Source organism: Fistularia commersonii, chromosome 25 (genome assembly GCF_037954325.1).
Source record: "Fistularia commersonii isolate RoL2024-O1a breed Wild chromosome 25, RoL_Fcom_v1.0, whole genome shotgun sequence".
NCBI lineage: Eukaryota > Metazoa > Chordata > Actinopteri > Syngnathiformes > Fistulariidae > Fistularia > Fistularia commersonii.
Window position 1 is genome coordinate 11,514,092 of NC_141308.1, and position 13,123 is coordinate 11,527,214.

The following is a 13,123-nucleotide window of genomic DNA, read 5'->3' on the forward strand; positions in this document are numbered from 1 at the left end:
CTCAAGGATAATGATGTTTTTTTGTGTTTTTACATCCCGGTCCCCGGGCCCCGTGGCGGCTTTTCTGGCCGACCGAGCACGCTGGACCGGCGGACGCCGTCGGGGCCGGAGCAATCCTTCTGATTGGCCGCTCGGCTTCGGTGAACCGGTGCGTGACAAGAACGGCTCTTCCACCTGTTCGCTTGCGGGAAAATTAGTTAACTTCGCTCCGGCTGCTATTTCATCCCGCTTTCTTTGCGATCCGACGATCTTGTGTGCGCGCTACCGCAATCTGCCGGCTTGGTTGGGTTATAGCGCCCCCTGGTGGAGGGAGGACCGTCCGCGTCCGACAGCTAACCGGTTAAAATTCTCATTCTTCTTCAGATGAAACCGCCGACTCTTTGATCCCGGTTTGATGTGCCTTCACCTTTAGAAGAATATTAATTCACCGAGCCCTCAAACTGAGGGAGGAGGCCCTCCTGTCACGAGCTAGCATCCCATTAGCATCCGTGCCGCGGTGAGCGAGATCGGTCGATTCGACCCCCTGGATGACGCGCGAGCTAATGTCGCTTTAGCCCACTCGCACCTGACACACACACACACACACACATACACACACATGCATGCAAAGGGAAGGGCATGTTTGGCGATACCTGTAAATCTGAACAAGCAGAACATGTGAAAAACGTCCCGCCGCCGCCGCCTCTCTATTCCCACTTTTCTTCTGAAGGCTGTGATCACATTTGTGACACGACGCCCCTCTCTCTAAACCAAATATCACTGTCTGCACATCTCAGATGCGCAGGCTTTGTTCTTCTGAAGGTTATATATATATATATATATATAAATATATACGTGTGTGTTTTTCTTTAAATGTCAAAATTCAGTTAGTTTTTCATTTCCCGGCACATTCTCCGCTTTAGATATTCATATCAGGGTGAGGCAGCAGGAGCCTGCATTGCAAAAAAAAAAAAATATATCAGTCCCTGTGTTATTCTGCCCATCACCTGAATCTGTATGGTTGTCCAGCAACTCTGTCAGACTGTCGGCCCCCCCAAAAAAATCCTCCACCTGCCTCCTCTTCTGTTTTCCCCCCACCTAAGTTGACTCTTCCCACACGTGTCTGAAGCAATCAATCCCGCCCCCCTCGGGGTTTCGGGGGTGTTTATCTCCCTTCTCGCTTGAATCTGGCGAACGCCGAACGTGCGCTCGTCGATCCACCGCGCCGAGCGAGGAGGTTTTTTTTTCTTTTGAAGGGTGGAGGTGGGGGGAGGGGGAGGGGGACGCTCTCCTCGCAGAGACAAGGTCACGGCGGCGAGGTGAACGACATACGCCCGTGTTTTTTAGCTTTTGACGTTCATTCATTCGTGCGTTCGTTATCGCTCGCGTTTATCCCGCGCTCGGGGTAGCAGGGGAAACCTGCTGTCATTGGACGGGAGGATCAGCCACAGATGGAGACGTGCAACCGTTCGCTCACCCTGTCATTCACACATTGTAAAGACACGTGCAACCATTCGTTCATCCGCAGAAACGTACCGAGTCACACAAGGTTATACAACCATCCACTCCCTCATTCATGCATCATGTGGAGATGATCAACTATTCACTCAGTCACTCACCTGTGATAAAGAGACATGCGACCATTCACTCATTTACACGTCCATAGTGACATTCAACATTCACTCATTCACACGTGATAAAGAGACATGCAACATTCACTCATTCATACGTCGATAAAGACATGTAACCCTTCATTCATCCACGCGTCCATAGAGACATGCAACCATTCAAACATCCATTAAGACATGCAACATTCACTCATTCACACGTGATAAAGAGACATACAACCATTCACTCATTTACACGTCCATAGTGACATTCAACATTCATTCATTCACACGTCATATAGGGACATGCAACATTCACTCATTCACATGTGATAAAGAGACATGCAACATTCACCTATTCACACGTCCATAGAGACATGTAACATTCACTCATTCACACGTGATAAAGAGACATGCAACATTCACCCATTCACACGTCCATAGAGACATGCAACTTTCACACGTCATATGTTAGCATGCAACCATTCACTCATTCACACTTCGATAAAGATATGTAACCCTTCATTCATCCACACATCCATAGAGACATGCAACCATTCACTCGTCCATAAAAACATGCAACATTCACTTATTCACACATCATATAGTGACACGCAACCATTCACTCATTCACACGTCAAGAGTGACATGCAACTCTTCACTCATTCAAATGTCCATAGAGACATACGACATTCCCTCATTCACACGTTCATAGAGACATGGAACCATTCAAACATTCATAAAGACATGCAACATTCACTCATTCACATGTGATAAAGAGACATGCAACATTCACTTATTCACACATGATATAGTGACATGCAACCATTCAAACGTCCATTGAGAAATGCAACCATTCACTCCCTCATTGTTGCATCATGTGGAGACGATCAACCCGTCATTCTTGTACAGAGACGTACAACATTCCCCCTCTCATTCACCCGTCCACACACACACACACACACACACACATCATTCACTCTTTCATTCACGGAACTCTTTCATTCATTTAAAGACAGACGGCACTTCTTTCCCCGTCTGGAGCTGCCGGAGCCGTTTCCGTTCTCAAGGGGCAATCAGATGCAAACCGCAAGCGAGGAACCCCCGGCCGAACGCCGAACGGGGAATAAATACCGCCGCCGACGACTCGTCACCCGTCTCGACCCGTTCGTTTCGTGGAGCGACCTCCTCGCACGTACCAGACGACGCGCTATCTCTTATTCATGATGGGAGAAAACAAACAAAAACAAAACAACCAGTTACTCTTGGATTTACCTCTGAGTTCTCCTCCCGGCTCATTTTCATGTTCTGTGAACAATCCGGGAGAGAAAAAAACCCATCCAAGGTCACTTATCAGGACTCCTCTGCAGCTCGGTGTGATAAACCGTCTGAAGGTATTTCTTCCAAACCTGAGAGACTCGTGAAAAGCTGAATAATAGACGTCTGCTTTTTTTTCTCCCATCTGTAACCGTGTGTGTGATTGCGTGGACAACGAAGGTCAAGGATCCGGTATAGAAAAGTACCATAAAGTACTGTAAATTTTTATTTTCAACAAGCGTAATTCTATTCACAGTGAATGCTACGTCGCTAATGAAGCGCCGTAACGGACGTGGTCGTCGAGAAGGTCCTCGTTGGAGTCTTCATGTTCTCCACGTGTTCCTCCGCTTTCCAGCCGAAAACATGCAGGAGGTTCATTGGAGAACCTAAAAATATCGCCCGATGAACCTTCACTCTCATCCGGGATAGGCTCCGCCCCCAAACGCCACCCTCAGCGCAGGAAAAGAAAATGAAAGACGAAACGGATGAATTAATGAAATGTTTGGGCTCCGAGGCCAAGTTCGGGTCAGATTGTTGAGAATATCTTTGCTCGTGGAGGCTTGCGGAGACTTTTATCCCGATTCCGTTTGATTTTACCGATTTTACCGCCAACGGAAGCGGCCGGTGCTCCGAGCCGACGTTTGACGCACGGATTCCGACGCCGAGGATCTTTTCAGAGACGAAAACCCTCTGCATCCACTTCCATAATACATCAGTGGCAGAGAAGGTGCATCACGTATTCCTGGACTCGGCTGCCATGTTGGGACGTATCCCGGCTATGCATGAGCCGCAGGCTAGTTTCTCATAAAATGCTTTCTGTCGTCCGGCTTCCTCTGCTTCCTCTGCTTCCTCTGCTTCCCTTTGATTGTTTTCTCAGACTCATCATCGCGTTCATCGAGACAGAAAGGCAAAAACGTAGCCCTCCGGCTCCGGAAAGCATACGAACCCCCTTTCCTGTCCGCCTGTCGTGGGGCTTCATCGTATCCCTTTAGCGCCGCGAGCTAACGGATTGGCTCCTTGCACGAACGCGCGCTCGCAAACCGAAAAACAGCAAAGGGTGTTTCGGCGTGTTGGCCATCGCGCAATGCTACGCTCTTTGCTTTTCCCCTATGATGGATACCTTTAATTCCATCTGCTAAGGTCATAAATAAGGGGCTATTGCTATCCGTAAGCTCGAAGCTTTTATTTATCTATTTATATATCTTTTAATAGTTTTTATTCATCTCTGGAATGTTCCAGTTGGAGTCCCTTGGTTCTCTTCAAAACCTTTACGGACATTAAGGGTTCTCCCTGGTTCCCGTCGCCGGTCGGACTTGAGCGTACCGTGTTACCACTGCCTCCGCTGTCCACAGAAATTGAAGCTTGTGAAGATCGGGTTTGGTAGCCACGAGATTGCCGCGATTTAGCGGGAGATGCGGGTTAATCTGACCGTCGTCTCCGGCTGGGATGAGAAGCGGTACCTCCGGGTCCTCAGCCGGGAAAGGGTAAAGCAGCCTTTCCTCCAAGTGGAGAGGTTCGAGCATCTCGACTGCTGCTCTAAGCGGCACGAGATCATCGTGGTTCCATCGATGCGCACAGCGCCGGGATTTTACTTGGAACCCCTGGTGGGTAAAACACAGTGGCTTTGTCAGATTTTAGCAATTTGAGGCCGCGGCACATGGATTATGGTGTTTTCGTTCTGAAAATGCGTTTCGGGGCACGCCATCCTCGACCTGCTTAAAAAATAATTTCGTCCTTGAGCCCGCGAGACGAATGCCGGCATCGAATAGCGAGAAATTCCTCCAAGAGCTTCAGGAATGTGTCCGATCGGTGAATTCAGCCCGAACGTGGCATTTTGTTTCTTCCTGGAGTTTGCCGGAATACTTCAAGTGGAAAGTTAAACAAGATCCTCCGCGATGAGAAAACTCGGGGACGCCGCTCGGAACGCAGGGCTGCTGAAATAAAACGATGGCGTTTAACGCGAAAGAAGAAGAAAAGGAGGTAAATAACGACAAGGGGAAGAGAGAGGCTGAACGTGAGGATGAAGGGGAAAGAAGGCAGAAGCTGCAGGTCGACGCTAATGCTCTTAGCGACAGAGATATTTGGGAGTGTATTTTAATATGTTTAAAATTCCACCTTAATAAGGCTGCAAGACCGGCGCCGCCATTAGTGCCGGACCCCCTGTCGCCATGGCAGCGTTACTTTTGCATTACGGCTCATCGATGCTTATGTATGCAAGCTCAAAAGGCGCTACCTGGATGACGCTGCCGCGGTCAGAGGTCAGAGGTCAGAGTTAGCGATAGCAAACATGGCGGCGGTGCGGAAGCGAGTGATTGCGCGCGTCCGAACGGCCCTTAGATACACCCTGACATGTGGACGGATATGATTATATTTAATCAACCATGCACTATTTCATTTCCATTTCATCGGTACATTTTGTATATCATAATTTAGCATCTTGTAAATTTTGCCCATAGTTTCCACTTCTTGTTTGTATCACATTTAACGCACGTATCCATCTGCATCATATATCGTCATCAATCTGTAAATCACCGGAACGTCACTGAAATAACACACCATGTCAGATTGTTAATTTATTTGAATTCATTCATTCTATCTGCACCTGCTGCTTTTGATGAGATGCTAAACTACATTTCGTTCCCCTGTACTCGTACAGTGTCATGACAATAAAGTTGAATTAAGTCTAGTTGTTGCATATTAGCATGTTTGCTACGTTTGGCTATCAACGCCATCGTTGTTGCATCTTAGCATGTTTGCTACGTTTGGCTATCGACGCCATCGTTGTTGCATATTAGCATGTTTGCTACGTTTGGCTATCGACGCCATCGTTGTTGCATATTAGCATGTTTGCTACGTTTGACTATCGACGCCATCGTTGTTGCATATTAGCATGTTTGCTACGTTTGGCTATCGATGCCATCGTTGTTGCATATTAGCATGTTTGCTACGTTTGGCTATCGACGCCATCGTTGTTGCATATTAGCATGTTTGCTACGTTTGGCTATCGACGCCATCGTTGTTGCACATTAGCATGTTTGCTACGTTTGGCTATCGACGCCATCGTTGTTGCAGCATATTAGCATGTTTGTTACATTTGGCTAACGTCTCCCCGAAAACACACGCGGCGTATACGAGCCTCTAGATGTGCGTCGAGGGACGGCTGTTGGAAACGAACAGACACTCGAACGCCTCGTTTTAAGTCATGAGCCGAGGGGACGGCGGCGGGGAAAAAATAAAAAAAAACCTGGACGAGAACCAGGGACGCTAATCCCTTTGTTTTCTTTCACCTCCCGCGCGCGAATAGGAGCTATGTTTCATTTCCAGCTGCGAACGTTGTGATGTTCGAGAGAGAGAGAGGGAGGCAGAGGAAGAGGAGGATTTCGTTTTTTTTTTTTTTTATCGGTGAGAATAGCGGGCTCATTCAGGTGGTTATGTCTTTCATAGCCACGGTAAGTGTTGTTAAATTGCCATTCGGGGTTTTATTTCTCAGGAAATTGGGCCCTTTTGTTTTGAGGAGCAGGTCGTAACGGCGCGGGGGCGGTGGCAAACGGGCGCCGGGGGTGAGCAAACTTCACCGGGAGACATGGCGAAATGATCGCAGTGGCTGTTGTAAACATCGGCGGCGGTTTCAGACGAGTTTTTTACAGTCCAGCGGGGCATTCGCGGGATTATTCCTTTTTTTTTTTTTTTTCCCGGGATTATTACCAACACTTTTCTCGCTCTCACACCCCGGTGTCGGTGATCGGGATAAAGCGGCTTGTTTAAAACGTTAATGATCGTCTGACGTCCCGCCTGATGACGATTTTCCACCGAATCATTAACTTTCTTCGCTAATTGAACATCGGACACCTAAAAATGACGACGGTGGAGATTAATCAATGCAAACAATTATCACATGGACGCTTCACGCTCCGGCGAAAGCGCATTTTTCGTCCATAATCAGACAAACACCCACCAGTGCAATAATACCGCGGCAGATGGCGGCTGAGCGCCGCTCACACTGACAAATTTGGCTACCTAGGCAGATGTGCACGCACACAAGTTTAAAGAAGAGCCACACACACACACACACACACACACACACACACACACACACGTGAAGGGGCTAGCGAACACACAGATGAGCGTTAACACACAATGGATGCAAGGGGGGAGGCGAGGCGGAGGGAACTGAGGGTCCTGTGTGTGCAAAACTTGGATCTCGACCTCAAGAAGCACAGAATGGGGGGCGGCGGTGGCGGCGGCGGCGGCGGCGGCGGCGGCGGCGACAGTGATGTTGGGGAGCGGGGAGAGTCGGGGGTGGAGAGTGAGGCAAAGCGAGGGGGAGCAGATGGGTCAGCCATCTGGTGGATGGAGGAAAAGCGAGGGAGATGAAAAGGAGAGGGGAGGGTGTGCTGGAAACTGTGTGTGTGTGTGTGTGTGTGTGTGGGGTGATCATGGGACATGTGTATGAGTGTGTGTGTGTGTGTGTGAATGGGAGTAGGAGTGAGCGCTGTGTTTGCGTGGGACTGTTTGTGTGTGCAGGCGGGGTCACTCGGTTGAGAATCAGGTGCCAGCGGACAATGCAGATGAGTTGCTGCGGCACGCTGGTGAATTCACTCATGTCATGCACACACACACACACACACACACACACACACACGCATGCATGCACACACACGCTTCCAAACCTGAGCTCTCAGTAGATTCCATATTTACATATATGCCATTAGCTCAGCCATGCTTTGGACCGGGTCTGCATCCCACCTGGACGGAGAGAAAGGGATTTTATTTTTTCAATTTCTGCTTTTATTCGTGATTCGTACGGACAGAAAGCCTCTCTTCGCTGGGTTTAAACAGCGCACGGCTCTGCCTGCGCTTTTATATCGTTTGAGGGTCTCTTATTGTCAGATCGCAACAAGACGGAGACCGTCTAACAGCCGACGCTTGACGGATCTGACCACTCCAGGGCTGGAGAACACGGGATGTAGCTTTTCAAAGCTGTGGAAATGATAATAACAAAACAACAAACCTATTTTTCTGAGGAGAAAAGCGGTCTTTTTTTCTACGACAGCAGCACCCACAGAAACCATGTCATTATTCCAAGTTTTTCTCCAAACAATGGCAAGGCAACATGCAGCTAACATTAGCTGCAGCCAGTGATCTCAAATAATGCTAACAAGCTATCACGAAGCCCAGCGTCTGGTAACATGTAGCTAACGTTGACAGTAGTGGACCAGCATGCTAAATAGCAGCTAACGTTGAAGCTAAAGGTATATGTGATCGCCTATTCATGCAAAGGTAAGGCCATTAGCAACAAAGAGTCTGAGCTAAGTACAGTAGCATGCTAGCAAGATGCAGGCAAAAATGGAGGCTAGGTGTATTAGCTTACAACAGTTATTAATGCATAGCCAGGCCTGGGCTGCAAACACTGCTAGAACTTAGCACGTTAGCCCCAGGCGGTGAGGGGCCTCTTTCGGTTTTATTAGTCAGCTCAGCAACTGAAGCCAGATGTCTCCTCTAAGAACACTACCAGCAATCTCAAATAATGCTAACAAGCAGCTAGCGCTGACTCATGGCAAGCGTTGGGTCAAGCACAGTGTCATGGTAACATTTAGCCACCTTCAACAATAGCGCGCAAGCATGCTAAGAAGCAGCGCACATTGAAGCTTTCAAACACACAGGTAAAGCCTATTGTACCGGTGTTTGAGCTAAGTACAGTAGCATGCTAGCACGCGGCAAGCATTAATAGAAGCTAAGTGTATGAGACAGGTGTTATTGCATAGTTGGGCCCAAGATACAAACAATGCTAGTGTTAAGCACGGTAGGTTAATAAGCGGTATGATAAAGCACTCTGGGGAATATTTAGAGGGAAAAGTAATGCTGGTGATAAACTGCCGTTTTGTTTTGCGATGTAATTAGCGGACAAAGTCAAACCTGTTGTTTCCCCACTTCCTACAGGCGCTCTGGATCCCTGGGCTTTACATCATTTTTCTCTCGCTGTACAGATTGATTTGATGCGTTTCCCAGCGTGAGTGCTGGCCAGGATCCTTCCATGATATCCAACTTAATTACACATGCGGTGATAACACGGTAACAACAACAAAGAAAGAGGGCTCGATTTCCCTCTTTGTTTGTGCAAAGCTCTTTCTTCGAGAGGCTTTTCTTTGTATTGTTTGGATTCTGAAAAAGCGTCCTCCTCCGGGCGGTTACTCGTGAATTCTTTAAAGGGGTGATGGGCGGGATCGGACACGGGCCGTTGAACTTTTTTCCGCCGCCGAAAGATCCGAGACGCTCATCTTCGATGATTATAAAAGTTTTCGACTCCGAAAGCCGCTTTGTTTTTTAATTGTCAGCCCCCCAGGTTCTTTCGAGCAAAGTTTCTGCAAAACACACCATTATTCCCCCGCCCCCATTCCCTCCCCAGCCCTTTCTTAATCTGAAGGATCCAATTTTCCGATGCAGGATAAAAGGTTACTAAAAATCTGAACCCTCACACAGACTGATCATTAATCAAGATGGGTGATAGATAATGTGTGTGGGGGGGTGTTGGGGTGACCAGCCAGGGTCCGGTTGATAAGGGCGATGCGTTCAGGAAACGCCGGTAAAGCGCGCCGGTGCTGCCGGAAAGACGCCGACTCATTAACCATCCGGCGCCGTGTCATCCGTCTCGCCGACTCCACGTTCATAATTTGCATTTCATTAAAGTGTGGAGAAAATGAAAGGGGGGGGGGCTGCGGAGGGCGGATGGGTTTGTCGTGACCTTTCAGTTTAGGGGTTCACCAAAACACCCACCGAAAGGGAAAATAGCACCAGTCTGCAGCGCTGCAGACGCCTGCGGACAGGTTCAATCAGACGGCAACTGAAAAAGGCAATTAAAAAAATTTCTGCTGCGCTGTCAAGACCTTTATATACACCTTTTATGTGTTTATATGTGTTGCAAAATTAATCCACTTATTAATTAATCAGTTTCCTGAATTTTTTCACACCTCCGCGTTTCACATTACCGCGCCGTCTCTGCATCGTCGCCACGACGAGCGGTCGAAGGGTCCGAGATGACCGGGCTAAATTAGTCCGTGTGCAGTTTGCACACAGAAGCGTTTATTTATTCATTTACTTATTATTTATTTCGCATATCCTGGGGTTTGGGGTTGGCGGAGCCAATCCCGGCTGACATCGGGGTTGAGAGGCGGGGCTAAACCCGGCCGGGCCGCCTGTCAATCACAGGGACACATGGAGAGATACATTACATTACATTACATTACATTACATTACATTACATTGCATTTGGCAGACGCTTTTTTCCAAAGCGACTTACAATAGAGGACATAGGGACTGCAAATACACTTGCAAATACACGATGCACAGGAAATATACACAGGAAAGATACCCGACCTTCGGGCACCTCAGTGTTTTTGGACTATTGGAGGGAGAAAGGAGAACATGGAGAGAACCCGGGCAGGGACGGGGAGAACACGAGAAGACCGACCCGGCCAGAATTTACACCTTTTTGCTCCGACGAGGCGCTTTATATGAAGCGTCCATCCCGTGCTAATGTTGACCAAAGACCGTGCAATTGGGGCTCTGGCCACTAGGGCGTCACTGAGCCCACCCTGATTCGCTTTTAATGGATTTTGTGCAGAAGAAGAAGAAGAAGAAGAAGAAGAAGAAGAAGAAGAAGTATTTTTCATTTAATTTCTTTCACTCCTCTCTACTCTATCTCTGGGCCCGGCGCCATTTCCTCCGCGATGATCTCGCTTCCCACTCAAAATCCGATTCGCTCAGGGGCGTCCTCAGACTCTCAGCAGACCCAGAACTCCCCCCCCCCCCCCGACTCACCTCCCCCGATAGGTTAAAGGGATTTTTATAAAGGAGATAAAAGTGATTTCTCACCGTTATCGTATTTAGGCGACGCGCCAGAGCAAATGCTCGCTCATTAGAGAGCGGTGTGCAAATCAGGAGGAATAATTAAGAAAATAAAGCGTTTATTGGTTTGGGTGGAGAAGCCGATTTGTAAATATTGTTTATTTTCACACATCCCTCCTCCTCTTCCCTCTTCCCCACCCACCCTCCCTTTTCACCCTCGAGAACGAACATTTTCGTACTTTATTTCGGAGGGGGAAAAAAAAAAAATTGACTCAGACACCCGTCGTTCAGATTAAGATGAAATCAGAAAAAAAAAAAAAAAAAAAAAAAGAAAACCCGACGTGAGTTCTGAGGTATCGCCAAAGGTGGTGCGGCTCGGTTAATGACGGAGGCGCGGTGAGGAGATGAAAACCGAGGGGGAGATGGGAAAAAGCAAGCGATGGAGAAAAGATAAGTGGCAGGACAAAGGTGGGGGGGTGGTGGTGGTGGTGGTGGAAAAAACACAGGAGGCAGATAGTTTGATTAGACGGAGCGAAGAGATAGACGGGACGAGGAGGAAGAACGGCGAGGATGATGATGCAAGAAGGGGAATCAGAAATTGTCTGGAGAGGCTGGGAGGAAGATCAAAGAAGCCGCACCTCCAGGAGCCCAGATGTCAGAAAATGGAGACCAATTTATGGCGGATGGCGGGAAGTCTGACTCCACCTGTGAATTAGCCTGTCACGCCGGCACCGGGCCCAAAACAACCTCCCCACCGTCCGATGAAAGTCAACGCTAATACGATGGGGGGGATGCAAACATGCAATCGTGTATGTATTTGAATCCAGACGTAATGTCTCCATCATCCAGCTTGGCTCAGAAGTGGTTAGAGCAAAAGGAGAAGCTAACATACCCTGAGCTTACGGTTATCGTTTCGTTTTGCTTTTTCCTTATTCTGTCGCGAACAATCGGGGCCTCTCCCCTGTTTGGCCCTAGTTTTTTTTACACAATCAGCAAAAAAAATGTCCCCATTTAAGTCAAATATTGGTCATTACAATTCGAGATAGGTAAAAGAATTAGAACACAATCAGAAAATAAACAGAATTCTACCCTAAATCGCCTATTTTTCTTGGATTTAAATGTTCCTTCTTGTATTTATGTTTATCTCACTATCTATCAAGCTCGCTATCTAGCTATCTATCATGTGAATGGTTGCGTGTCTCTATATGTGGACCTGTGATTGGTCATGGGCGAACCCCCTCTCGGCCAATGACAGCTGCAAGGAAAGCGGCACTGGTGAGGAATGAATGATGAGAAAATAATCTGAATGAATTGTTACCAAACATTGAAACGAAAATCAAAAATAACAAATTGATTTGATAAGCTCCTCATAATCACTTTTTATTATGAGAAGTGCAGATATATATTCGAGATATATCCATTAGTAGAAGTAATTGTGAATATAAATGCATTTCCATTTCATTATTCTTAGCCGTTATTATCGCTTCCACTTTTTTTTTTCAGTGGCATGCCAGCGTTAAAAATACTGCTACTAATAAAACATTTAAATAAAAAAAATTCAAGAAATTAAAACAAAAAAAACCGCTTAACGAACTTTTTGAAATATTTTCAGAATGTCATTGAACGTCTCACTGGCAGCCTGTCAATCAATCAATCAACTTCCTGAACGGGATGAATGGGACGGGATTGGGGGCGGGGCCTAAAAATGACGCGCTGTGATTGGCGAAAGATACGGAAGAAACGCGGAAACCACCCATGTGACTTTGTTTACCACGCATGGCGGCGGCGGACGGATATCCGGACATCGGAACCGGCGTTTTCACCTGTCGGACCGGTTTGTTGCGTGTCTGCAGCGTGGACGCGCACTCGCTGGCAGCCCGCTGTACCGCAACCGTTCACGCACAATGTTGCGTGCAAGAAAAACCGTTCCCGTGGGACCGGCGGAGCGTCGTGACGCCTCACCCGGACACGCCGTCACCTCCCCAGGTAGGACGCAGTCACGTGTTTGACAGAAATTGCCTCATATATTTTAGATTTATTGGATTTCTACACTATTTCATATAATTTAACTGTATATTTTTCTCATTTTATGTCATTTTATTGATTTTTTTGAAAGTTATTTTTGCACCTTTATATAGGAAAGGCAGGATGTTTCACACAGTTTAAAAGAAATATACTTCTGTCGGATTATTGGGGTATATATGTGAAATGAAAACCTTCAAATTATCTGTCTTTCGTTTTATAATTCCCTGTCAGCCAACGGATTATTCTTTAAGAGTGAAGGCTGTTAATATTTCATGAGGTATCATGAGGATGAAATTCCTGAAAAGGTAAATAATAAATAGATCCACGGCGGGCTAGCGCTCATCTGCATG